The sequence below is a fragment of the Neofelis nebulosa genome, chromosome 11 (genome assembly GCF_028018385.1).
Source record: "Neofelis nebulosa isolate mNeoNeb1 chromosome 11, mNeoNeb1.pri, whole genome shotgun sequence".
NCBI lineage: Eukaryota > Metazoa > Chordata > Mammalia > Carnivora > Felidae > Neofelis > Neofelis nebulosa.
Window position 1 is genome coordinate 60283906 of NC_080792.1, and position 25068 is coordinate 60308973.

At 45.8% G+C, this 25068-nt stretch overlaps 1 long non-coding RNA gene across 1 annotated transcript; it reads right to left on the reverse strand.

The window, feature by feature from the left end:
• Window positions 1-2467: 2467 nt before the first annotated feature.
• On the reverse strand, window positions 2468-8749 carry LOC131490407 (uncharacterized). Its single transcript, XR_009251091.1, has 3 exons — window positions 8480-8749; window positions 6160-6314; window positions 2468-2805 (listed from the first exon to the last, which is right to left on the reverse strand). It is a non-coding gene; the product is annotated as an uncharacterized LOC131490407 (long non-coding RNA).
• Window positions 8750-25068: the final 16319 nt, after the last annotated feature.

A 25068-nucleotide genomic window follows, 5' to 3' on the forward strand; every position in this document is an offset into this window, starting at 1 on the left:
AAGGGGCGCCTGGGGGGGCTCAGTCAATTAAGCGTTTGACTTCGGCTCAGGTCATGATCTCGCGGTCCGTGAGTTCGAGCCCCACGTCGGGCTCTGTTCTGACAGCTCAGAGCCTGGAGCCTGCTTCAGATTGTCTCCCTCTCTCTGCCCCTCCCCTGCTCACACTCTGTCCGTCTCTCTCTCAAAAATAAACATTAAACCAAATTGAGTAAGCTATTAGTAGTTAAGTTTTGGGGAGAGCCAAAAGTTAGATGCAGATTTTTGAATGGGAGGGGGTTTGTGCCCCTAACCCCTGCGTGGTTCAAGGGTTAAGGTAGTTAGAATCCTCCAGGTTATGTTCATTCCCTGGACACTGGAAAAGTGAGTGATATGAGGGGGGGACTTCTTAAATTTCCTCTAGCCAAGTCTGGTCTCACTTTTGTGTCTTTATAGCTGTTTTCTAGAGATAGCTCTCTGCTTCTCCCTGTATTACTCTTTCAGACCCACTTCATATCCTGTGTGTGCAATCTTGAGTGAACTCTATTCCTTCTCCATTCCATCCAGTTCAACCCTGTCTAGTTCAATTAATCCCAAACCAAGTGCTGTCAGCGTTGGGAGCCAGCCACTGGGGCTATTTGGTCTCTGCCTTTGGGAGCTCAATTAACCATTGTAGCAATTTGTTAGTATGAATTTAACCCATGTTAATTTAGAAAACCTGAAAGCTAGAGCAAAGCACACCAAAAAATGGAAATAAAAATCACTTTTAATCACATTCAGAGATGACACCATGATAATTTTACTTTATACAGATGGGCATGTATATAGTACATACACGCAAATTTGGATTCTGATGTTCTAATTACATGTTCGTTACACACGGCCTCGGAACATTTCCTCTTGCTTTATTCGTAAGAGTTCTGTCGGGACAAGGAGGCAGAACACATTCTTCGCTTTTTGGAGTCTCAGTTTCTCCCAGGTCCAGGGCGTGTTGTCAGTCCACACAACCACGCAAGGGAGACTAATCATCTCCCAACAGCCTGGCTTGCTGGGAGAACCATCCTGTTAACCAGATAAAGGGTTAACCAGAGCAGAGTGTCAAAGGGCTCTCAAAAATGCAGCCCCTTTGCAGAGGGGCCTCAAAGCCTCTTCCCGAAGGAGGGAAGGAGCGGGCAGTTAAGAGGAGCCTTATCTGTGAGAGCCATCATCAGGAAAAGTTGTACGTTTTCTGCACTACAAAGGCGCTGCTTTCTTCTCTTCGGCTCTGACTGGAGCTCTTGAGATTGAAGAAAACTGTTGGCCACAGTTCTAAAAACTCCAGATAAAGGCTTTGATTTGTTAATTAAATTTTTACTATCTGCATTTGATATCTCAGCCAAATTGTATCCGCCGCAGGAACAACAAGAAAGTCCCTCACTTCAAAGGGGCGCCCACTCGGTGACCTGTAATTATGGAATTTACTGCGGGGTGAAGCGTTGTCTGGGGTGCACCTGCCTTCCTAGAGCCCTCCACGCGGCCCCCCAGGGACAGCCGCTCTTTCTGGCCCTGGCTCCTAGCAAAGGCACAGGGGCGGAGCCAGCACACCTGCCCGCGCTGGGCGGGCGCGGGACCCTAGTGAGGAGCAGGTGTCAGCCGGGGGCCCCACCCGGCCCAAACCCGTCTCGGCCCCGCCCACAGACAGCCCCCGCCCACCCCGAAAGCCTCCTGGACGCCTTGGTGAAACATGGCTTGTTTAATGAAAAAATTGAAAGGCCGGAGCCACTCTGGCTGCTGGTCCCAGGCAGAGCCTTTTCCTTTCCTGTGAGCCTGACCAGAATCTCCCTCTGCTTGGCAGGGGCCACACCACCATCAGGCCCTTTCATTCCCTCTGTGGCGTGGGTATTATTGAAGGAAATTTAGAGGTCCCTATACAGGGTTGCTTCCGCAGAACTTTCCCCATTCAGCACTGGTCATTTCTTACACGCATATAATCGAAACCTGCAGATTTCCTTTATAGACGTCCCTCGCCGGTGCTTGGCATAAGCTTTGCCTTGGCCATAAGCAGAGTAGAGCCAAGTTTTGAGATACCTTAAGCAATCCTGTAGGACTTTCTAGTGGACCACTTCCAATGCAAGCTTTGGTTTTACTAGTTTTTCCTATTTTCCTTCATTTTTGTTTTTAAAATTCAACGTTGGTACCATTGTGTTAGATACAAAGTGGCCTCCAACCCATTTACAAAAGATGCAGAAGTATATGGTAAAAAGTACAACATTCAATTAAAACTACGTGGGGTCCATACAATTTTCACACAGTGGGTTCGGATAGATTTTTTTTTCCCCTATCTCAGATGAAAGTCCTGGTTGTTTTTACTCAGGGTGGACCCAATCATGACTGCAGACTGATCTGTATGAGGGGGAATTTATGCCTACAAGAGGAAGGAAGGGGGAGAAAAGGACACTTTCTAGTGACCGTATGCTTTATCAAAGGGTGATTTATGATTTTATCATATCAAAGGGTGCGATCTAACCTGACATAAATAGACGTCGAGCTGTTGGCCTGAGTTTGAAAATGCAGGCTTGCTGATGCTCAGACTCGTCCCAAGTCATCTTATCTCTCTTACCAACGGGTGCTACTTACCAGCCTCCATTTGTTGCCTGGGCTCTCTTCGGAGGAGGAATCTGCTTTCGTTCGCTCCTGCCGGGTTCTTTCTGAACAGTGGCATCTGAGTATCACTGGAAACGTTTCACCAAAAAAGGATCTTAATGGTGTTGGCATATTCTAAGGTAGACCTTGCCACTCTGAGAACCTTCTAGAAACCACGAACTCTTTGTTATATCCTTGTCTGGAAGCCTAAAAGACAACACACAGCACCACGTCAGGGAACCACAGAATTTAAGAATTTATCACGAAGAAGAGAAACCAAGGCAAGATGGCAGCAGTAGTACTGGGAAAGGGTGTGTATGACATCATGACATTCAATGTCTTATAGACCAAAGCCAGTAATAATCTTTTTCGGATCATTAAAATGGTGCTTTCACTTCTGATGTTTATTAACACTTATACATTGCAGGCTCCGTACTGAGTAAACTCCTCCTGTATATTACTCCATTTAATCCTGACAACAACTTTGTGAGCCAGGTGATATTATAGCCAACGAACAAACAAAGGCTTGGAAAGGGCGACTTCTGACAAGGTCGCATAATGCCAAGATTTGATCCCACGTATAGTCGGTACCTTTCTCTTCCATATTACACTATTCCCTAAAATGGACAGAATAGCCTTCATGGGAAATAAGGGTGTCTTTTGGACGCAATAAAATGTCAGAAGGTTGAGTTCCTCTTTGCTGAATGCTTTCTGAAGTGTTACAGAATGTAGGAGTAGCCAAGGTCACATTTGACCCAATATTGGAAGACACGTACTATTATTTTCTAACGAATTAACTTCACAAGCCCAGGAATTTCTGCTCCTCTCCCCCAGATAATAATGTTTATAATTTGTCTGTAACCTACGAGAGATTTCTTTTTGCCAAGGTCAAGAAATAATAGATAACTTCAGATCTACAACAACAAAAATCAGAGAAGGACTACTTACAGGAATGAAGAGAGGAGAATACAACAGCCCCACATTCAAAAGCTCAAGAGAAAAATAAACATGTCTTTTTAAAAATGTGCATAGAGTTGAGAGGCCATAAGCTAGAGAAATGAAGATTATGCTATAACATTTAGTCTATTGGTGGCCCCCAAACATCTTCCTGTAATTATTGGAATGAAATGAAGAGTGCCTTCAAAACCACATATGGAAACAGATGTATCTGGTGTGCTTTGCATCGTGAACGTTTCTTGTGGCTCTGAGTCCAGAGGTGGGTTAACTAATTATGCCTGTTGTGAGCTAAATGTAAATATTAGAATTGTGTTCATCCAAAGCCTGCCCATACGCTCTTACACACCACCCTGCATGATTCAACAAGGATACATGGCACACAGGCAAGGTCAAGGACGCAGGGTCTCCTGAGATGAGGCTCTGTCTCCAAACCCCTGAGAAAAGACACTTTCTCTAGAGGATTTTTACCATATGACACCACCCAGTGAGGGGACAGCTGGATTTTCCTGGATCCCTTTCCCTTCCATTTGTCCCTAAGACAAATATGGACAGAACAACTCATAACTGAAAACTGTCACGTCTTTGGGCAGGGGAGGTGCTTTATGGAAACTGACCCGGTCTCCTGTATTCTTTTGTGACCACCACGAGGGGAATTGGTCACATATTCATATTATTTCTAATTTATGATCTTATGTGACACTGTGGCTTAAGAGGAATAAGAGATCAGAGCTGCTGCAGAGTTAAAGTATAATCGTAACGATTATTCCCATTATCTATTTGTGATCCTCATATTCTACTTCTCACTCAACCCTGGGGGATTGAGGAGGTCTAAGAATCATGTGATTATCTCCTGCCCCAGCAGAGAAAAATCTGCTTTAACTGCTGTCATTCATGCTTCACAAAACGTCACGAAAACTTTGGGGTTATTTGACATGAGTTCTGGTTTCTTACCGGTCTGGGGGCTCGGAGATAACAACAGACCACTCGATTAAGATTTGTATCCTCCATAAGTGCTAGAAAACAAAGTTAAAAGTCATTTGAAGTCTGTCTAGTCATCAGCTCTTGAATGGCCAGGATGACAAATTAAGATGGATACAGATGGTCCAGGATCAATGTCAACAGGGCTGATAACCTTCATCCGCTCTCTGTGTCTCCAGGGTCTTTCATGAGGTGATCTGAATGTTCCAATAAAACGTGGCAGTGGACTGCTTCCAGATGCTGTTCTTCCCAGTTAAAGGCAAGCTGGAGGCTCTATCCTGCAGAGGATGTACCTAGCACAGGACTTCTTGACTCTCTTTTTCATTCTAGGGAACAAGTTAATGAAAACCGCATATGTGTGTTTTGACAGATCCTTGCAACTCACATCAGTTTGGCATATGCGGACTAGAGGTGACTCAAAGCTCCTTTAAAACGAGGCTTGGGGAACTCCCCATCTTCAGCCTTTGTTCCTGATGACTGTAGAAAACAATTAGCCAATTGGACAGGAAATTCCTGGACAGACCATCTGAATGGGTCAGCGCAAATGGGAGGAACATGCAAACTTGGTTTGCTCATAAAAAAGAGAACAGATCACAGTGGAGGCATACATGTGGAGAAGCCAGGGCAGTGCTGATGGGAGAAGGCGTGAGGTAGCACAGCTCTGAGCTTTCAAGGGAAGGAGGATGAGAGCATTAAGGCACAGAAGGTGAGCTAAGCAAGTTGTGCCTCCCTGGATCAGCAATGACGCAGCCCAGTGTGCTGGAGAAGCCAGGTACCCCTGGCACCCTCTGCCACACATGTCTGGTTGGGAATCCCTACCCCGCCACTTAGGTGTCATACGACCTTGGGCAAGGTCATCAATGGTCAGATTGAGTTATTTCCCTATCTGATAAACAGGGGCTGGTGGCAATGTCCACTGCATAGTGGTTAAGAGGATTAAATGAATTAGTATGTATATGTCCTGAGAAGACTTTCTGTTGTGTGCTTGTTGCTTTTATGCTCATTATTATTACCAGATAAGAGACTGAATCTGCTTCTCGTGAACTTTTAATATCTCCTTAGCATGCCCTTCTGTTGATCGGAGAATCGATAGGGTAAACGCAGACCTCTATGGCAATCTGCCAAACGCACCACCATTGTCCCATCTAGATTTGGAGGGAACGACACGAGACAGGTGCACTGCGTGTTGAGCAAATACGGGGTATGGAGTGTCTCCACCAGAGGGTCTGTGTGTGGACCCTGAGAGGCCATCAGGACACAGCCTTTGGCTCTCCCTGGAGCCAGTAAGGTGAAGAGCAGGAGTTCACATCTCAACTCTAGCTGTGTAACCTGGCACTTTACCAGCCAGGGCTCTAGGTTCCTCACCAGGAAAATAAGAAGTAATAAATAGCGTTTCCCTCCGGGGGCACTTAGAGGGATTATGGGAGTTCATACACGTAAAACACCTAGAATAGTACTTGACATACTGTAAGCACCATATGAATGTTAAGTATCCCTATTATTATTTTTATTAACGGCAAACAGGGACCCAGGTTCTTGGGGACATAGCCTCTGAATGCCAAGTGGGAGAGCTAGTATTCACTTATTGATCAGCCATTTAAAAATCTAACATTTAAAAGTACTTACTCCACCAGACACTCTGCTGGGCTGTGCGTACAGAAGTTAATGGGACTCGGGCCTTTGAGTAGCACCGGAGATGGGGGGAGAGGGTAGAGCTGGCTTCACCGAGGGGAAGATGAGATGGTTCTTACACAATGGCAGGTGTGCACCAGGCAGGGAGGCTGAGAGAAAAGAGGTGAAAACGATAGGGCGCATTAGGGTTTGAGGAAAAACAATTGTTTGTTAGGGCCAAAGCATGGAGTGGACGATAAAAGGTGATGAGGATGGGGAAAGAGAAGAGCATCTTTATGCCACGTAGAGGTTGACCTTGTCCTGAGGCAATGGAAAGTCATCAAGGGCATTTAGAGGAGGGACATCACATGCTCAAGGTTCTGATTTAGAGTTGGTACCAAAAATGAGGCTGGAAGCAGGGAGAAGCAATGATTGTAGGAGAGAAGGCAGCTTGACTGGACCAAGGCAGTTGCATCAGGGGAAGGGGGCAAATTCAAGAGATATTTACGAGAAAAGGGAGATGTGGTTTCATGAGTAAGATGAATGAGAGAGAGACAGACAGAGACAGGGAGGGAGGGAGAAATCAAAAGTAAATTTCAGGTTTATAAAGAGGGATTAGTGAGTTTGTTTGTTTATGTATGTATGTATGTATGTTTTTATGTTTTTACTGCATGGTGGCATTGGGAATAATTCAGAGGCAGTGAATTTTCAGAATGCCGAGTCTGATTAAAGTAGGCATTAACATCGGATCATCCTAGACTGGAGAACTACTTTTCAGTTCTTGAGTCTCCAGTTCTTAGGGGAGCCATTCTCCTGCCCCCATGAAGTATGCATGGCCACATGACTTCTTCAGGTTAACAAAAGAACATTTTACTGCTGGTGCTGTTGTGTGTTCCTTTCCCTCCCCCTGCCATGGGAATGATGAGAGCCAAGAAGATATGGAATGTCCTAAGATTGGGCAAAACATGGGGGGCAGCTGCCGTGGACAGTCACCTAGACCTGCAGAGGACTTTGCAACTCTTGTTTTGTTGAGCCATTGAATGGGAAGGAGGGAGAAGATTTTACTGCGGACTTAGAGCTGGCCCGGAGTCACGGGGTTCTTTTTCTCTCTGTGTGGAATCAGTGGGATTTCATAAGTTTGCTGATAAAGTTATAGTATTTTAAAAATCCTCAGAGACTGAAGTTTTTACCCCTAGTAATAGTAGCCAGGTGGTAGAAAAATCTGGAACACAGCAATTCTCAACAAACGTTCCCCCCCTCCCTTTTTTTTCCAAGTTCCAACTAATACTTATCTGTTCTGACCAGAGAGAAGTACCTTTCCTCCCTTTGCCCAGACGTAACAAGTGCTGGTTATATAGTCTTTATTTGTATGTTTCCATATATTTACTGTTTACTATCTGTGGCCTTCCATCTGGGAATATTTCCTTCTGCCGGAAGAGAGCCTCTCAGTATTTCATTTAGTGTGGATCTACTTGCCACTTGCATACTTTGGCATTTGTGGGCATAAAAGTGTCTTTATTTAACTTTTACTCTTAAGGAACATTTTCCCCAGGTGCAGTGTGCTACTTCCTCTCGCTTTTTGTATATATCACTCTGCCTTCCATTGTTTTTGTCAAAAATCAGACGTGAGTCTAGTTACTGCTTGTCAAAAATTATTTCGCCTTTTTTCCCCTGGCCGTTGGTAAGATTTCCTTTTTGTCTTTCTGGTGTTCTGTAGTTTTAGGGTTCATAAATAATCACTAATTAAGCAATTCATCATTCTCTTACTTAAAAAATATTTACCGAGCACATCCCCCACAGCTTGGCATCTAGCAGGGAGAAAAGACCAGACAGTCGGCAAGCTTAGTGTGGAGGATCACTGCGACCCTGGGGGCAAGCCCGGGTGCTTTGGGAAGATATGCTTCCGGGGTTGTGTTTTCGCCAAGCTCTGAAGGACCCAGTAGGGGATCAGCAGGTAATAATCAGTAAGGGATGAGCAGAAGCTAGAGAGAGAGAGAGAGAGACAGAGAGAGAGACAGAGAGAGACAGAGAGAGAGAGGGACAGTGGTTCTGAATGTAGGGTCTGGATGCAAGGCTCCAAAAGAAGAGGGCCCGAGGGGCTTCGTGAAATTACAAAGTAGGTCGGAGTGCCGCACAGCAAGAGGGTGTGGGCCATGAAGAAGGGTGGCCAGGCACAAGGTTTGTTTATCAAATGCCCCCCTCTGGCTGCAGTGTCTGTTTTTAGCTTTAGACAGATGTTTACTTTCTACATGACATCTCTCCTAGGATGATTCAAACCCTCTCGAACTCAGCTTGTCCAAGGATCTGGCTGGTATTTCCCCAACCTCAACCTCACCTGGAATGCCAGCCACGTTGGTTCAGTTGCGTGCAGTGGAGAAGAGGGCATCGTTCTCCGTGTGGCCCGGTGGCCTGGTGTGATTTTGGCCCTCCTCATCGCTGTGGTCTTAACTCACACTGAACATCATCTTGTCCTCTCCACTCCAGCTGTGGGGGCCTTGTTTTCAGTTTCTCAAGCACATGCTCCCTCCTAATCAGAGAGATCTTATAATTGGTGTTCCCGCTTTCTGGAAAGCTCCTCCCTCCACCTCATCACTTCCTTGGGGAAGCCATGCAACCTTCCCCCCACCCCCATTACTCATTCTCATTCTGTATCACATTTCCTGTCACAGTGCACGCACAGCTTGGGATTGGGTGTTGACGGGTGTGGCTCTGTGTGTGGTGCTGAATCCCCCACTAGCCGAGTTTCAGGAGGGCCACATGTGCCCTGTTTATTCTCGGGACCTGGCACGGAGAACCTACTTGATAAATCCTTGTTGAATGAGTGCCCCGTAGCTCTATTAAGGAGTCTGTGTGTTATCTGTAGGGCATGGAGGAACCACCAGTGTTGCAAAAGGGAGGATGATTTCATAAGAGGTTTTGCACTGGGAAACCCACTTTTGACTACCCAGTGGACCAAGCATTGGATTGGGCCAAACCGAAAGGGAAAGAGCCTTAGGGGTTGTGATACGGGTACCTGTCTGAGAGACAGTAGCAGTGAATGTAGAGAGGAGGCTGGCAGGTGTGAGAAGTCCTAGCAAGCCCCACATGATGAGATCTGGGGACTGAATGGAGGGGACAGGATGATAGCTGGATCTCTGGCTCGAATCCATGGGCCAATGGCAGTTCCATTTATAAAACAGAGAGCAAAGGGCAGAAGGAAGAGGAGTAGGAAAAGAATGGCTTATTGGCTTGTTGAATCAGAATGTAGGTGCTTAGGAGGCCGCTGATCTTAGTCTCAGGTGAGAAACTGGCCTTGAAGATATGGGGTTGGGATTTGTTATAAAATCCATCATAGAATGCTTCATTTACAGTCGGCCTTAGCTCTGAATAGCTGACTAACCCCAAGGACTTACTCAAGAGTCACTTTATAAATCCTGACAGTCAAAATATATTTCTTGGGGTGGTTTTTTTTTTTTTCATTTTTATAAGGAAATAACAGCTAAAATAAGTCAGAGGTCAGTCTTAATGTAAAACTTCCTGAAGTGATTTGAGCCTGGGAGCTCATTTGCCTTTGACTGATTCTGTCAGTTGAATATAGACTTTTCACCAAAGCTGGAGTGGGGCTGACAGTGGAGGTCAGAGAAAACTGGACTGGCCAGGTTGGCAAACACCATTCTCACTCAGTGGGACCCCAACCCCCTGCCGAGAACCGTCTACTTAGGCCATTCCGTTTTGCAAATAACTGCTGTTTGGTTTTCAGCTTTCGAGATGAAAGCACCTGAAAGATCAGTCATAGGGCAGATTCAACGAGGGAAACATTAACTAGATATCGACCTGGATCCCCTTCATGTTTGATGAATAACGTATTGAATGGTCAAGCAGAGTTGTAACCAACCCAGAAAGTCGATAATGACTTTTGGGGGCGCTAATCAATGAGAAACGGAGACGTCCTAAAGGGGAACTGTTTTCACGCAGGTGGGTGAGTCAACTGTTCTGAGTACCATAGCTCATATGGCCAATGGACATGGTGACACCCAACCTGATTGGTTTGCATCAAGCAAGGTGAAGGGTACAGAGGCGTTCGTTTGGAAACAGCCGAATTCTCTTCCAGGTGCTGCTGCCGCTTAACATCCAGAGTTCTTGCTCTGTGAGAGCTCAGAGTATTCTGCTGGGGTTTGAGTTAAAGGGAGAGATTTCATATCTTGCAGGGTGGCGGACGCCCAGACAGAATTCTCACTGAGGAGGCACAGCACCCGCACGGGCACCAGCCACTCTCCTGGGAAACCAGGAGGTCCCGTCGATTTCACAGAGTTGGATTTATCAGAGAAAAGTCATGCTAAGGAATCCTTTGCACATTCCTGGAGTCTCCCGAGACTTGGCTCTCCTCCTTGGGATGTTTTTTCTACTCAGTCCCTCAGGAGGCCACCAACATGCACCTACTCTGACTTTCCCACCTCGTGACATTGCAAGAGGTATCAGCATCTTGAGTCTGTGTATTGAGCACGTAAAAGGTTCGACTTTTTTTCTCATAAACCTTCCAAAAGTCACAAACTGATTTCATGACAAGATTCTCTTCTCTACTGTACTTTCTTTAGTTCCCAATTCTTCACTTTTATCACTAGGGTCTGATAAATAATTCAAATTAGCAGCAACCATCGTATTTGGGCAGCTCAGGGAATTCTCACTTTCAAACCGCTTACAAGCATTGCCTGCTTGTGGTGAAGGAAAACCCTCAGAGCCCAACGTGATCGACATGCTGGTATATTTCAGGTAGTGAAATGGATGCAAATAGCCAAGTCTTCCCATTGCTCTGAGCCTCTCCCTGACAGACAATGCAGTCATAAAGGCTATTATGGTTTCATTGCCCAATATTGGAACATTATTTACCATCAAACTCACTTGGCTCTTGATTGCGTTATTGAGAAATTTGAAAACAAGTTGCAATTAAAATTTATTTATCTATTGTCATCTATCTATTATCTATCTATCATCTATCTATCTATCTATGAAAGAGCTCTGGGTCATTAGATTTAAAAAGAACAACTAATCTGAGTTCCGACTTTTCCTTGTTTCACGGAACTAGTCATGTAAGCACCTGGCTTCAGTTTCTATGAAATGTAAAACAAAAATTGAGCATGTGATTTTCAGGGTGATTTCCAGCTTATTCTGCCCCTCCCCAGTTTTGTGATTCTCAAACATTCCTGCTGCCTAGCCCTTGTCTCACCCCGTTCTCAAGCCCTCATCCTGCATTGGCCCAGCCTTTAGGGTTGTGCTTTGCCTGGCTGCCCTTCCTTGGGGTCTGCCCATTCAGGCAGCCATGGGGCCCTTTCCCCTTTATAATATGGGCACTTTCTCCTGAGACCACGCTCCTGGCTGAGGCCCAGTCACAGTGTTCCCATCACTCCTACTTTTGCAATTGCTGTCTCTACTTCTCCACTCAGACAGCATAGGAAAAACACTTCGAGTAAGCCAAGTTTGTGTTCCACACCCCTGCATCTCCCCTGGTATGTTCCCTTTCCCGCCACCTCCAGCCTATCTTCCAAGCCCTGAGCCAGTGATCTTAATCTGCACAGACTCTCTTGTGAAAGAAGAAAGTCACATGATGATCAAATTCACATGGAAATTCTAACAACAGTGCTATTTCCTCCTTGGGAGGATCTCACACCTATTGTGCATTTCATGAGCACCAGGCTCGCCTAACCATGTGATGGGGTCAGTATTCTTGTCATAGCTCATATGATTGAAGCCCTGGGCAGCCCCCTCAGGACTGTTGTGGGACTCAACCAGCAGTGATTGGACAGTGCTTTAAGATAAACCTTGGACTAATGTTTATGCAAGGTGTTCCTGGAGCCAGTGGTCCTTTGACACTTGGAGTCATTGTAGTCTTAATATTAACATGACACAGAGGTGGCTTTCCTAGTTCTCTTTCGGCCCCTACCATTTAGTTCAATCCTTGAGAGAGCAGGTTCCCTGCAGCGTCTTGGGGGCCAGCTGGCTTCGCAGCTTCCTCCAAGATCCCTGGACGGGTCTCACGTAGCACAGGACCTGCTCCCCACAGTCAATCAGTGTCTTTCTGGTATGGTGAGTCCCTCACATTATTTTTAGTGTCATTAGCTTTGCTAAGGTTCATTATGTTAATATCATAACTCGCCTCTGTAAAGCAAAGAAGAAAAGCATTCAGATGCCAAACAGTTATTAGGTTCCTACAACGACACCTAAATATTCACTGCAGAATCTAAAAATGTGCAAATCCAAAATGGCAGTCTGCCAAACCAAGTGCATTTGTTGGACTGTTGCTTGTCAAGCCAAGAGTGGATTCTGAGGCACCAGTTTCAAGCCGTCTCTCTCCTTGTGTTCGGATCTGGGCCGGGGCTGGTGCAAGCTTCCCTTTGGACAGCTACATTTTTGTGGGAAAGTGTCCTTAACTCAGAAGGGGGCACTGCTTTTCCAAGGGTGAGAGAGATCTTCACCACTGCCATCCTTTGCCAGATGGGTTGGTTTTGCCTGGCTTTCGACAGAGAAGATGAAATTGTGTCTGGGCATCTTAAAATCTATCCGGCGTGAAAAACAATTATTTACTTTGTTTTATGCCAGTTTTTAGTGAGGAGTTGCTATTTGAATTAACAGCTCGGGCTTGAGCAATGTGTTTGAGGGAAACAATAAGTAATTTGGGGAATGAGGGAAACAGAAATTTCCATGTTACAGGAGGACCACCTGTTTTACTGGTGAGGCACAGAGAGTTTCTCCTTTAACCCAGTGTTTGAAGTGAAAAATGAGATTAAATATGTCTGCTCGGGGCATTTTGAAGTGAGTCTTATCAAAATAAGGGAGGTAACAGGAATGGAAGGGAGAGAGGAAAAAAATTTCTTGATTTTCTGTATCTCGGTAGGAACTGACATGCACTCAAATTATTTGGGTCACAATGTTAGATGCCTTCGTGGTTGTTCACATCATAAAGAGACACTGCCGTGTGTGACACTAACCACATGCAAGTAATGTGTGATCAGATATATCCCAGGCCACAGACCGTCTGAAAGCTTCTGACTCATTTTGTTAGTTAACCTCTCGGAAGGCAATTTGGAAGCTACATTTGATTATAAAAAGCCCTTCTCTACTTAGCTACTTCAGTGGGGATTTGAAATTCTTTTGGTTTACTTCCATTTTCATGATAAACTCTTGATACTCGGGCAGTCGCCTTGTCCCAGCCACATGCACAGGTGCATGGAGCGCCAGTTGGCGAGGAACCGCTTAGAAATTGGGCAAGGGACAGAGGTGAAATAGAGGGAGGCCAGTGGTCCCAGGAGATGTTAAGTCCTGAGCCCCAGCCTGCAGTGACGCTCAGAGGCAAGCATCTGGGCGCTTAGGACAATGTGCAGTAGCCAAATCTGGTGCAAGTATCTACCAGCCTTGAAAAGGAAAGGTGCCGTCCCAAGTGTGCACGGCGGTCGTGTAGATGTCCCTCCTGAGTCTGACTGTGATGGCCACTGTCCTAACTGTTGGTCATTTGCTCAGACACAGGCCTGGCCTCATAAAGGCAGAGGTGGGGAGAGGACATTTCAGTAAGGAGGCTCTCAGGTCAAAGTGAGAATCTTTCATTTGGGGTATGATCCAAAGGGCTCTCCCAGTCCCCGAGGCTAAGCTCCAGGGACACACTGCCAGCACATGCTGACATTTAAAAGCAACAGACAGCTTGAATTAATTACACATGAATGAAATCACAGCAGGCCTCAGGGTTGATACCTGAGCTCTCCTTTGGCAACTGAAGTCATAAAAAGTACACTGAAGAGGGGCCAAAGAGAGTGTTAAAAAACCTAAAAGGAATAAGAAAATGTTTTGAAGAGGAGTTTTTTGAAAAGGTGCCTTGACAAGGATGGCTGGATAATGGATAATCCAGTTGGCCCCTTACGTATTGTTCAAATGCAGGTCGCTAGCAAATCTGCTTGTAGTTAGTGCTATCCCTGGGGAGAGCAAATTGGGAGTGATTGTGACAGGCTAGTGCTTCTCAACCTTTCTGACTATGACTTACTTTAAGAAATACTTTCGCATCTTATCCTGATACACACACACACACACACACACACACACACAGTCTCTGTGTTAAACACACCCCACCTCAAAAAGAATTTCATGAAACAATACTTGCCCTTCCTATATACACTGACATTTTCTAGTCTAGTCTAGTCTTTTAGTCTTATCTCTTCGTGAACTCATTCAACAACTGCTGTGCAGCATTTTATCAAATTCATTTCCAGTGTATTTCACTGTCTGTTAATGTTTTGAAACCTTCCTTTGAAAATTGGAGTCTTGAGTGCTCAGACTCATGCAACCTGGGTTTACATCTTCTCCCACGGAAATGATCACTGGAAGAGATGGAGGGATCCGCAAACTAAGGTCCAGGGGGACAATCTGTCCTGTGGGCCGTGTGAGTTTCACGGACACACAGCCACGCCGTGGCTTCACCTGTTGTCTGCGGCCGCTTTTGTGCTACAGCTATGGTTGAATAGTTACAACAGAGCCCGTGTGACCTGCAAAGCTGAAAATATTTACTGTCTGGTCCTTCACAGAAAAAATTTGCTCACCCCCATCAGTGCCTCAGAATGTCTGCCTCGAAACCACTCAGCTTAGCCCTTCTACAAATGTATCTCAGGCTGCAGGCTGACCTTTTGTGTTCTGTCTCCCTTTCCGGCCTTGAGGATAAGTTACCTTTTTTTTTTTTTTGATGTTTATTTTTGAGAGACAGAGACAGCGGGGGAGGGGCAGAGAGAGAGAGAGACAGAGGATCTGAAGCGGGTTCTACGCTGATAGTAGAGAGCCCGATGTGGGGCTCAAACTCAGGAACTGTGAGAGCATGACCTGAACCAAAGTCAGACGCTTAACCGACTGAGCCAGTAAGACGCGCCAGTCAAATTGAACAACAACTTTGGGGTCAGTGGGGGACACCGAAGACAGAATTCCCCTCCCTGCTTCCCATACTCCTGCTAGGTGGCTACTGGAGTAATAGTTGGCCATGGGAAATCCAGCGACTGTGCTGCTGTTGGGTGATCGGGAAGCCGATGCTGAGGAGGAGTCTGGGGTGCAGGAGTAACATCTGTGGAAAGAAAGGTAAAGAAACAGGCGGGCAGAAGGAGTTGTTGAACTGCAGGGGAGGCCTGATGAAGCCTCAGCCAACCTGCCAGGGAATGCAGGAGGCAGAGTTGTCCTCGGGGGGTGGGGTGCTCATTTCCATTCCTGCTTTGTTCCATGACTGGTGACCTCCGAATGGGCATGACCTCAGGTGAGGCCTGCTGACCTTGTGGATGGGAGCCCTTCTGGAAGGGCGATCGGGGCTGTGCATCTGTTGTTTCTCTGTCTACCTCCGTGCCACTCGATGGACCTGCCCACACTCTTGGGGGGCAACTCCTCCACAATCCGGGGCTCCTCTCTTTCTCAGGCGAAACAGAGCAAGGAGGCTCATGGGACATATTACAGCACCCACTGCCGCATTCCTTCATTTTCTGGAGTCTCAGCCACCACCTCTGTAGTCTTTGTGTCTCACCTGGGTGCTTGACTTAGAGACTCATTCCCGAGGTCCCGGTCACCACCTCTATCTCCAGCCGGATTTGCTATCCTCGTCCACGTCCAGTCACACACTGAGGGGCCAGACTGCTCTTCTCGTCACCACTGTATACCAGCAACCTCACCTCTGCCTATGATCAGGCCCGGATGGTGACTTCTCTCCTTGACTGCGTAGGTGGCTGTTGAGATTACGATTCATGGAGACTCTTGTGATGGTGTCCAAATAAAAGCGTGCTCCCTGCAAGACCAAGACCCGTTGCCATGCAGAGCCCAGTGTTTTGGGCATGGGAGACAAAACTTCCCCTCGTGGGTCATTGGGGGTGATGGCAGGTGGAGCCACTCTTGCTATTATCCCTTGATTCCTGGACCCATATATTCACCCTTTTAGGGGTGCAGTGCAATATCAAGGTCTTTGATTCTGTGTGTATCCTGTGTGCCTGGAGTATGGCATGAGCCTTCGTGAGTGTTGCTTCTGAGCTGGCCCTTCAGCTATGCCTTCAGCAGGCTGACCTCTGGAAGGGGAGATACGGGATGTGGACCTCACAGTCCACATGTGGACTGTGGATCTCACAGTCATGGGCCCAGTCCCACACCTTCTTTGCTGCAATGTGGGTCTCCTGGCCTGAAGCAATGGTGGATTAAATCTTGCATAAACTCTGGCACAGTGGTCTGGCTGAGGCTCTGAAGGGCAAAGCTAAACTCAGAATACTGGTTTATTCTTGTGAGAACGAGGTCGCTCAGCCCTGGTACTGTTCTATTGGCTTTTTTGGCTGGATCATTCCTTGCTGTGTGCTGTTATGGATCGAATGTTTTCATTGCCCCAAATTCATATGTAGAAGTCCTCACCCTTGATGTCATGGTATTTGGATATGGGCATTTGGGGGGTGGCTAGGGCTGGATGAGTTCATGAGGATGGGGTTCTCATGATGGGATTAGTGGCCTCGCAAGAAGAGACATTAAAGAATTTGTTCTCAGGGTGCCTGGGTGGCTCAGCTGGTTGAGCTCCCAACTTCAGCTCAGGTCATGATCTTGCGGATCGTGGGTTTGGGCCCCATATCAGGCTCTGTGCTGACAGCTCGGAGCCTGGAGCCTGCTTTAGGTTCTGTCTCTGTCTCTCTTTGCTCCTCCCTTGCTCACGCTCTGTGTCTCTCTGTCTCTCAAAAATGAACCAAACCTTTAAAAATTTTTTTAAGAAAGGATTTTTAAAGAGGTTGTTCTCTCTCTCTGTCTACCCCCTGCCCTCTCTCTCTGAACCATGTGAGGACAAAGTGAGAAAGCAGCTGTCTGCAAGCCAGAAAGAGACCTCTCACCGCAAACCAAACCTTGCGGTCCCTTGATCTTGGACTTTTCAGCCTCCAGAGTTCTGAGAAAATAAATTTCCGTTGTTGAAGCCCCACAGTCTGGGGATTTGTTATGGCAGCCTGGGCTAACACAATGTGCATTATAGGATGTTTGGCAACATCTTTGGTTTCTACCTACTGGATGCTGGTGGCATCCTCCAATGGTGACGATTAAAAATGTCTCTGGACACTGCCAAATATCTCTGGGGACAAAATTGCCTCCAGTTGAGAACTACTGGGGTGCTGCCCAGGACTGCGTCTCTCACTTGTGTTCTTTAGCCTTTATGAGTTTGGGATTGGCAGATTGGGGATGAGCAGAAGGGGGGATTCATTCTGGAAATTGGCTCTCACTTGGTCGCTGCTGGAGTCTCATTCTGTGACACTGTGATAGCCTGCAGGTAGCCGAAGAAGAAATGTCTGGGAGGAGAACAGGAACTACAGTGAAACTGGTCAGGCCGGCACTGCCCTTGGAAGGCACCTTTGCAGCTCTACGCCACTTTGGAGGGACAGAGCCCTATGGTCCACACTGGTCCTTTAACTCCTGCCTTCCTGAGTGTATTGCCACACTGGCTGGCAGAGAAACAAAGCCCAGTATCATTAATGACCTGATTTCTGCCCAAACTTTCATAAACGTTGTCTTGATTTGGCCATCGTTACCTGGAAACTTCTGACAAATGGATTTTGGAAAAGCTCTTTTTTCTTTCTTTCTTTCTTTCTTTCTTTCTTTCTTTCTTTCTTTTAGACAAGCTTGGATGAGACAAGCTTTCAAATGTGGACTAAAATCAGAGAGAAGACTCTGGTTAATTGCCCTTACCTTACCTGGGACTTTTGAGATGCTGAAGACAGAAAATATTCCATAGCCATATACTGAGAAATCATTTCCATCTGAGGTGGTTTGGATCAACTATCTTTCCAAGAAAGGGATGATGTGTCTATTTCCAATGGTGCTTTCCCCCCAAATGGGCACAGCAATTGCAATATTTCATAACTTCCCTCCAGATATTAGTTTTAAGCGTGCCCCTGCTCTTCTCCAGGCAGTTGTGGAACCATTAGAAACACAAAGTCACATTCAGAGTTTATGGATGGGAAGGCACCACACAACACGTGTGGATTGTTACATGGAGACCCCTACAAGGTGACAGGTACCTGAGTGCAGACCCCACCCCTTCAAAGCCACTGTGAATATGCACGTGGGACCCAGGGCTGTGCAGATCTCCCTGTGCCAAGTTTCTTCGTGGTCTTTATGGCAGATGTGATGGGTGGGAAGTGGACGGGAATCTAGTTCCACTGTCTTTCCTCTCCGCCTCCCTGGCTCTATGGAGCCATCAGCTCTTTACTTTTCTCAATAACTGTGTCTTGTCTGAGTTATTCTCGACCGCAGCCACACATACGGGGAGCTTGCATTGATGGGTTGCACCTTGTCTCTTGTGTTTGTCATTGTTGTTTGCTACTGATTTTTATTGCATCCTTCCTGGGTCCTCCAAAGACTGATTCCTCCAAAGACTGACTGTCTGGGAGACAGATTCCTCCAACCCATCTACAGTGCTGTGTTGTCCAATCCCAATATACAGGCAGATGCTTTGGTGAGTGGCCCAACACGTCATGACCATCAGCCACCGTGCCACCAGTACCTTCCTGATTTCTATTCTTTGACCTTTTCCTGCTCCACGGCCTCAGATCTCATGTGTTCTGGGCATGTTTGCTCTCCACGGGCTGCTGCTTTGACTTGCCCCACTTCCTTTTCTTCCAAGACTTTCTCCTCGGTCGTGTCACTGAGTCTGGCCAGCGTGGGCAAAAGTGAAACCTTCCCAAATGTGATCCAAGCTCTCTCCTTCTGTCTTTTGCTGACCAGATGCAGAGAACCCTGGGGAAGACTCTAAGAGGTGAAGAGGAGATGAAAGATGGAGGAAGGGAGGGACTCTGTGAGTCAAACGACTCAGACCATGCCTGCCTCCTCCACTGACCCAGAATATAAATGTCTGTTGGGCTGAGCCTCCAAGATCTGCTGGTTGTTTGTTACAATGACTAGTCTACCCTGTTTCATGCCCCTTCATTCCCAGTCACCTGAAGCCACTGGTTGCCTTTTCTTACCCGTGGGCCCTGGACTAGCTTCCTGGGGTTCCCGGACACTGAGGGAGTTCTGTCCTCTGTGAGTTCATAATCATGGCAGCTTGGGTTCTATATTGGTATTCGCCCATTTCATCAATGCCCAGAGACGAGATCTCTCCTTCCACCACTTTTCTTCTTCTTCTTCTTCTTCTTCTTCTTCTTCTTCCTTTTCTTCTTCTTCTTCTTCTTCCTTTTCTTCTTCTTCTTCTTCTTCTTCTTCTTCTTCTTCTTTTTTTGCTTTATACCATTTGCATTGGTAGCATGCACATAGATTCCAGTATTATCCCCCTAATCCAGAGCCTGCCTCCCTCATTCCAAATGTCTATTGTGGCTCCAGGCTGCCTGCATGACTCTCCAGTCATAGAATGTTGGAGGCTCCTGGACGCCCCGCCACCTGCTGGCCTCCTGGGAGCCTTGACATCAGCCTGCCGTTGCCATGAGCTGAACACCTCACAGTCCAGCGCTGTGCCCCAGTGCCCCAGCACTGTCACTGTCTGATGTACTTCCTATAATACCTGGCTTTCATAATGGCATTCACTCTCCAAGATCAATCATTGCCCCTCACAGGGGGACATTTGAAACCTAAGAGGAAGGGAGGAGACTTCTCTGGAAGGGCTGAATCACTCTGCATGGAAAGTCTGGCATCTGTGTGGTGGTGTCTCCGGGTTTGTGGTTGTGGAGGTGTGCCCTTGGTGTGTTTGTGTCTGTGTGGAGGTACCTCTGTCCATGTGGAGGCATCTCTGAGCATGCGTACAGAGGGCTGCTGGGGGCCTTCACAGCCACTCTCCCTCCTGGGCTCTCTCCTCCCCCATCAGCGATGAACTGCCAGTTTCATAATACCTCAGATTCATTACAACTCTGAGTCTTTAAAGACATTTCCTTTTGGCCCATAATCCGATGAAATCATTTTTTGTGTTAAATCTTGCTGTGTTGTAAGTGTTGTGCCTGGTGTGGGAGAAACCAGATGAGAAAGCCCTAGGCCCTGTCTTTGAGGAGTTCACTACCTAGTGGAAGGGAGAGACACGCACACTAGCAACTTTTATGTAATGTGGCTTGTAGAAACGTCAGCACGAAAAACAGAAACCAAAATACCATAGGAAAAAGCACAGTCAGATAGATAGGGTCTAGATGCACTTTTGGATTTTTGGCTGCATTCCTTTTGAGAACTATCTGACCGCTCTCTCCTGGATCATGGTGGATGGCATGGGTTTTTTGTCGTCCTTCACTGTGGTCTGGCCTTGCTCTTCAATGCACTCTTTGCGTTTCTCTCTACACCTAGGCTCTGCTTTCTTAGGCTTCGCTGGAGTAAATGTTTTGGTGAAACCATGCTTCGTCAGCAAGCAACTGGGCCTGTGCATTCCAGTCCTCCTGGGGATGTAAACTTGCTCACCTGCCTTTGATCCTGTCACCTGCTCTCCAACACACTCAGCTCGGCTGCCTTCAGTGTCTGTGCCTGCTCAGATCTGTGTGTGGACATCTGTTTCCCAGGCGAAACCCAACACTGGCTGCGGTGGTGAGATGTGGGATTGGACAGGCACCCAGAAAAGCGTAGAAATCATGTCAGTAGTAACCATAATAATAATTAATAGTCTGGATAATAATCATCTAGCTGCATGGGCAATGCACTTGAAAGAATATTCTTTGGGTGTTTTTTTTTTTTTTTAAATGTCCCAGATGGGACAGGAGAATTGGGCTTTTGAAGATACAAAAGAAACTCAAAAAGGACCAGTCTGGGATCTATGTTGATTTCACTCATGTTAATGACTATTTGGTTTCCAAACTTGGAGCCATTGAACTTTCTGGATTTTTTTTTTTTTCTGAGATGGTTGAAAAGTACAACTGTGGAAAATGGAGTGATGAGGACAGACTGTGGGGCCCAGCTTTACTCACAGACTCCACCGTATCTTTCCTTCGAGATGGGGGGCACATGGCCTCTGTTGGCTCTGCCCTCCTGAGTTTTCAGATCCACACAGAAGATTTTAAGAAAATGTCAGTTGTGAACTTTGGGTATGTGCATGTCTGACTCCAGATTTGGGTTTCCCTCCTCATAACCCAGCTGTCTTCCTTGCTGCTGGAACCAGCTTCCACTTTTCAGGAGTATCGGATCAAATAGGTGTCTGTCTTTCCCTCTGCATTCCTCTATTCTTGAAACCCTAACATTTATTCCAGTCTCTCTAGCATGGAAAGCTTGTCCTTTTTACTGCAGTCATGAGTTTATCCAAGCCTCCAGCCCATGATTCCAGAGAGGGGCCCAGCCACCTGCAGACTGACTCCCAGGCTGATGGCGCTCCACCCCACCTGGCTTTGCACTTGCCCTGTTCCACCCATCTGATGGGACAAAGGCAAGACAAGAATGGATGCTTGGGTTAGCCCCTGTTCACTGTGACTTCATTCTCTAGGTGTTTGTCTGGTTTTTCAACTTGTCAGCTTCTGCAGTTAAGCCTAGGTGACGGTCTTTGGGTTGGCTCCAGACTTTATACATTCCCCACTTTCTATAGTGATAGAAAAGCCCCAGTTTCTGATGGAACATGGCCAGAATAAAGACATTTCCTAGCCTCCTTTGAAGCTGTCATATGTGCAGAAGTAATATGGGAGACCTTCAGATAGTGCTCTAGACCGGGAGACTCTCTCTCTTGGATCCCTGAGCTCTTATGAAGGAAGTCTGACCACCCTGATACTGCCATGCTGGTGGGCTTTATGGGAGCTTAGGTGGCCAGCTGAGCCAGCCTTCCACTGACCCTGCCCAAAGCCAATTTTTTCCCTCCAGACCAGCCCATCCACCCCTGAACGACCTCTGTTGATGCCCCGTTGAAAGGACAAGAACAGCCAAGCCCTGCTCAAATTCCTGACTCACAAAATCATGAGATATATAACAAAATGGTTTGTTTGAAGCTATTTGAAATTTTCCTCTAAGTTTTAGAGTAGTGACGTCAATGCCTCCCCTATCCTAGTTGGGCTGATCTTACCTTCTATTTCATCCTTTGTTTCTTTTGCCTCCTCTTCCTCTTCTGCCACACCTAGATACTTAAGAATAGAGAAATGAGGGGCGCCTGGGTGGCGCAGTCGGTTAAGCGTCCGACTTCAGCCAGGTCACGATCTCACGGTCTGTGAGTTCGAGCCCCGCGTCAGGCTCTGGGCTGATGGCTCAGAGCCTGGAGCCTGTTTCCGATTCTGTGTCTCCCTCTCTCTCTCCCTCCCCCGTTCATGCTCTGTCTCTCTCTGTCCCAAAAAATAAAATAAACGTTGAAAAAAAAAAAAATTTAAAAAAAAAAGAATAGAGAAATGATTTGCTTTTCAAAATGCCAAGGGAAATGATGGTTCAATTGAGTCCTAATTATAGAGAAGATGAAATTAGACATCTTCTAGAGGAAGTAACAATAGAGCCATAAAGCACGATACCAGTGCTTACTAAATAGTGCTTCAATGTCTGGTTTGTTCTTTTGACTCTAAATTTCCATATGGGAAAAAGTAGAAAAGCATGGGCTTTGGAGTTAGACATAGTTTTGAATTCTGTCTAAATCACTCATGAACCACATAGTCCTGGGTCTCTTATTAGACTACTCCAGACCTTAGTGCCCTAGTTTTAAAAATGGGGATAACGTGGGGTGCCTGGGTGGCTTAGTCAGTGAAGCGTCCAACTTTGGCTCAGGTCACGATCTCACAGGTCGTGGGTTCGAGCCCCATGTCGGGTTCTGTGCTGACAGCTCGGAGCCTGGAGCCTGCTTCACATTCTTTCTCTCTCTCTCTCTCTCTCTCTCTGCCCCTCCTCTGCTCGTGCTCTGTCTCTCAAAAATGAATAAACATTAAAAAAAATTTAAAAAAATAAAATTAAATTAAAAAAATGGAGACAACATTATTTATCTCACAGTAGTGTTATGAGAATTAAGTATGCCAATTTATGCAAATGTCTGGCAAGCCGGTGGTCAATGAACATAGTTTTCTCTACATTCCACTTCTGTGCTGTCCACTGAGCATTTGAAATGCAGCTAGTTGGAATTACAGTGTGCTAGCAAGGCAGAATGCATACTGGATTTTGAACGCTTTGTACAAAGAAAGGAAAAAGTTACTTTTAAAATATATTGATTGCATAATAAAATAATATTTTGAGTATATTGGGGTAAGTACAATATATTATTTTTAAAATTTATTTATTTATTTTGAGACACACAGAGAGAGAGAGAGAGAGAGAGAGAGCAGGGGAGGGGCAGAGAGAGAGAGGGAGAGAGAGAATCCCAACAGGCTCCACACCGCCAGCATGGAGCCCAATGCAGGGCTCGAACTCACAAACTGTGAGATCATGACCTGAGCTGAAATCAAGAGCTGGATGCTTAACCAACTGAGCCACCCATGTGACCCTTCAATATATTCTCAAAATTAATCTTATTAGTTCCTTTTTACATTTTTCATATGGCTATATAGAAAGTTTAAAAGTACATACATGACTCACATCGATAGCTTGCGTTATATTTGTATTGAACAGTGCTGTTCTCGATGACTGGAAATCTAAGCTAGTTTTAGACACTTTTTGAGTGAGGGTGTGATGATCTCATTTATACACAATATTATTATTTATATGTGGCAGAGATTTCCAGGGACCTTACATATCTTTTTCTCCTCCTATCCCCAACACACAGGAAGACGACAATTCTATGTAGCGACATTCAATTGACTGTGAGACCTTCTACAACTTTTGTATCCCTTGCAGAGTTAGCGATAGAAGTGTCGTCTCTCAGCCTGGAGTATTGAGCCACTGCATGAAGGTAGATGCTCTGAAGAGTTGCCTGGATCTGGAGTGGAATTTGCATGAATGAAAAATAAACCATTGTCTTGTTAAGTCATTTAAGTTTGGGGGTTATTTGTAGCCATAGCATAACCCAACCTTTTCTAATACATGTGTTTTCTGATGAACAAATTCAAATGGTCAACTTGCTTTATTTCTAATTTACCTTGTGCGCATAGATTCAAAGAGAATTTTGGAAAAGCAAAGAGAATTTTTTGAAAAAGTGGATTAAAATTATTTTGTAGTGTAGTTGACATCTGACATTATATTAGTTTCAGGTGTACAACATAGTGAAAGAATCGATTTTTGATGAGTAATATTTTATGGGGAAAAAGCTTGGCTGGGACTTAGAAATCTATGGAAAAAAAATAGAGCAAAGGGTGAGAAGCATTGATGTGTAACCAAAAGAAGAGTGTTTTTTGTCTCAAGTCCATCTTGTCTCATTTTTAGACATTAATAGGCTGATAGGAAAAATCACAGGACTGAGTGATGTATGTTCTAATATGTGACACCCAAGTAAGAAGTTTACAGGTAGTGTGAAAGATAACACAAAAATCAGAATGTCTAGGGATGTGGCAGATTGTCTCTTTGGAAATAGTGTTGGCATCTCCACGGGGAGAACTGTAACTGGCTTTCTGTGCAGGAATCAGGTTCTGGAATCACTGGAGATCGATTTTGAAGTAGGCTGCATCTGTTATAATCCTCCTTATGGATTTTACTTTGTCTTTTTCCTTCCATGTAGGAATTTCAGTTGGTCCTCAGAAGGTAAATACTGATTTTTTTTCTTGATTCTTTTTGTATCTGTATGAAATGAGAGGTGCTAACTAAACTTATTATGGCCGACACTTCATGATACATGTAGATCGTTACGCTGGACGCTTGAAACATCTACAGTGCTATATGTAACCATATCTCAGTAAAACTGGAAAATAAAAAATGCTGCTACCTGGAATTCCTTGTGTGTTTTGGAATTTGGAGCCAAGGATTAGGACTTGAGTTTTAACATGGAAACCTTCCCTACCGTATCTTACCGTATCTACGGTACCTAAGGTATCTAAGGTACTACGTACCTTACCGTATCTCCTTCCAAAGGAGAATGCAGGCCCTGGGAGCTCTTCAAAGAGTGGGGGCAGGGGTGAGGATGTTATTCCTGTTGCTTCG